Here is a 3,520-nt window from a genome sequence, read left to right as displayed (position 1 = left end):
GTAGAATTCTTGCATATTAGCATAGGAAAGGCCTCTATGAACAGAAGCTAGTTTCACAAGAAATAGTACTGAGAATCAACACATGGGATCAAATAAAATTAAAAAGCTTCTCACCAGAGAAACTATTCAGTATTTACACATGTGTGACTTATTTATTTCACTTAAGAGTGTATCGTCAATACATATCCATTTTCCTATGAATAATCTAATTTCTCATTCTTTATGGCTGAGTATTATTCCATTTTATAGAAAAACCACATCTTTATCCAGTTTCCAACTGATGGGCAGATGGGCCATTTCCAAGTTTTAGCTATTACAAACTGTGCCTCTCTAAACATAGGTGTGCATATATCACTGTGGTATGATTCTTTTAATTCTTTTGGAAAGGTACCCAACAGAGAGATGACTGGGTCAAATGGAACCTCTCATCCCAGCTGTTTGAGGTATCAACTATAATAGTACATAAGATACTAGTGAGATAATTGACAATGTAAAATAGGAATAAAGGGGCTAAAGGTATAGGGAAAGTAGAAAGGGTAGAGGAAAGTTAATAAGGGAAAGAAAAATATGAGAAAATGGAAATAAAATATTTGTAAATGGGGAGAGGAGGAGGGGGTGAAGGGAGGGCAGGGACAAGGGGAAGAATGAGAACCAAAACCTGTCATGTAAAGGTACAGGATCCCAATGATGACTGTAACTGTACTGTATACCTAAAATGTACCAATAAACTCAATGAGGAAAAAAATGAAAAAAAATTAAAAAGCTTCTGCAGAGCAAAGAATCAACAGAGTGAAAAGACAACCTATAGAATGAGAAAATATTTTTCCAGTTGTTACTCTGACAGAAGACCAATATGTAGAATGTATAAAGAACTCAAAAAATTAGATGTTTCCAAATAAAAGACCATATCAAAAATGAAAAAGTTAAAAGAATACACACTGTACAGAAGAAGTACAAATAGCCAATGAATATGTGAAACTATATTCAACATCGCTGATCATTAGTGAAATGCAAGTTAGAATAGCTCTGAAATTCTACCCCACTCCAGAAAGAATGGTCATCATCAAGAAATCAAATAATAACCAGTGTTCATACAGCTGCAGAGAAAAAGCAACATATATACATTGTTGGAGGGAATTTACCCTCATGCAACAACTAAGAAAATCAATATAAAGGTACCTCAGAGAATTAAAACTAGAAATTCTATTTGACCCAGCTGTTCTCCTTTTAGGTATCTTCCTGAAAGAGTTACAGACATCATATTGCAGTGATATACACATTCCCGTGTTTATAGCAGCACATTTCATACTAGCTAAATAAAGTGTCCTTATGTTCATCAAATGATGAATAAATAAAGGAAATGTAGTATTTATACACAAGAGAGTTCTATTCTTCCATAGATAAAGATAATCTTGAGTTACTTGTGTATAAATAGATACACTTTGAGCTGATAATGTTAAGTGAAAAAAATCAGAAACACAAGCTTAAATAGCACATGTTTTTTTCTTATATGAGAAGCATAAAATATAAAGAGCAAAGTAAGAGACAGATAACAGAAATAGGGAGGTAATCTTTTGCAAATGGAAAGAGGATCAAGTGAGGGAAGGAAGGGGTTGAGGTGTGTTATGTACTTGTACCAACTCTCCATGAAGAATGTAATCATGTACTGCAAACACACACAAATAAAAAATACAATTGAAAAAAGAGAAAATGAAAAAAAATTAAGGGTTGTATATTAATTTTCACTTTGTACCATTTATCCCTTTCACAAACCTGAACGTAAATCCAAAGTAAGGAAAAAAAAATTTTGCCCTGGAGTAGTTAAGAAAGGCTTTATAGAGCAAGTAAAAACTAAAGTAGGGTTGCTTGTCTCAGAAGGGAGAAAGTGTGGTGCAATCAGAAGTTGGAAAGATTATCTTTTACAAGGGGGATATGTGCAATTAGTGTTTTATTTCAGGTGCACTGTCCTCACAAGATTTATATTTATTTGTTCTCAACAGATAGATAAAAGAGCATACATTTGTGGTGTATAATGACGTTTTGATATGTTTGTAAATTATGGAATAGCTCAATCTGGTTATTATATATGCACATATTATTTGTAGTGAGAACATTCAAATATACACTCAGGAATTTATGAGTGTAATTTCATAATTGTTATAAAATATATTCACCATACTGTCCATTAAGATAAACAAATTATTATTCTTATCTAATTGACAATTTATATCATTTGAGCAATATCTCCACTAGCTCTTGCTTTCAATTCCTGGTAACCCCTAGTTTGTTTATTCTTAGTTTGACATTTTTAGGATCTGCATGTAAGTGAAATCATGTGATATTTGTTTTTCTGTACCTGGATTATTGCCACAACGTAATTGTCTCCACATTGTGTGAAATGACAAGGTCTCTATGTTTTTAAGGCTGTGTCATATGTAGTTATGTATATATAACACTTCATCTTGAGAGTGGAGATATCTCTAAGTTACTAATTTAATTTCACATACACACCTATAACTATCAGTGGAATTACTGGATTGTATGGTGATTCTATTTTTTATTTTTCAGAAAACTATTGTTTTTATAAAATGGTTCTACAAATTCATATTCTCACAAACAATATACAACAATTTTCTTTTTTTCTGCATTCTTGTCAATACCTATTACATTTTGCTTATTTGGTGACAACCATTCCCCAGGTGTCAGAATATATACCCATTTGATAGTATTTGAATTTTTCTGATAATAGATTACATTTAGCCTTTTTGTATTTATCCTAGGTCACTTCTATGTATTCCTCTGATAAATCTTTATTCAGATCTTTTGCCAATTTTATAACTGGGCTATTTGTTTTCTTTCTATTCAGTTGAGTTTCTTTTTATTATTCATTGGGATTTTTTCTGAAACTTTTTAGTTTTATGAAATCCCATTAGTCAATTTTTTCTTTTTCGCCTGTGCTTTTTATGTCATATGAAGCAAATTATTGCTCAGACCAATATCATGAAATGTTTACCCTATGTTTTCTTCTAGTAATTTTTATAGTTAACTGTCTTATGTTTAGGTAGATAATCATTTTGAGTTGAGTTTTTTTTTTTGGTATCCAGTGTGAAATAATCCAATTTTGTTCTTATTCATGTCGATATTTAATTTTCACCACACCATTTATTTTTGACTGTTCTATTCATGTGGTGTGTTTCTGGAAAATTTATTGAAAATCAGTTTACCATAAATGCATGGATTTAATTCTAATATCACTTTTGTTCAATAATATGTGTCTGTTTTATGCCAGTATTACTGTCTTTTGATTAATGTAGATTTGTAATAGATTCTGAAATGAGATAGTAAAATGTGTTGAGCATTATCATTTTGCTAAATATTTATTTGGCTATTCTTGGTCTTTTGAAGTTCTATAGGAATTTTAAGATTCCTCTGCTATGCCTCTGAAAAACATCCTCGAAATTTTAAGGGGTTGCATGGTATCAGGCTATCATGCTTAAATTTAGTATAGATATTTTTTTTT

The sequence above is a fragment of the Fukomys damarensis genome, unplaced genomic scaffold (genome assembly GCF_012274545.1).
Source record: "Fukomys damarensis isolate Sample0158 unplaced genomic scaffold, DMR_v1.0_HiC HiC_scaffold_24, whole genome shotgun sequence".
Lineage (NCBI taxonomy): Eukaryota > Metazoa > Chordata > Mammalia > Rodentia > Bathyergidae > Fukomys > Fukomys damarensis.
This window is presented reverse-complemented; position numbering follows the sequence as displayed.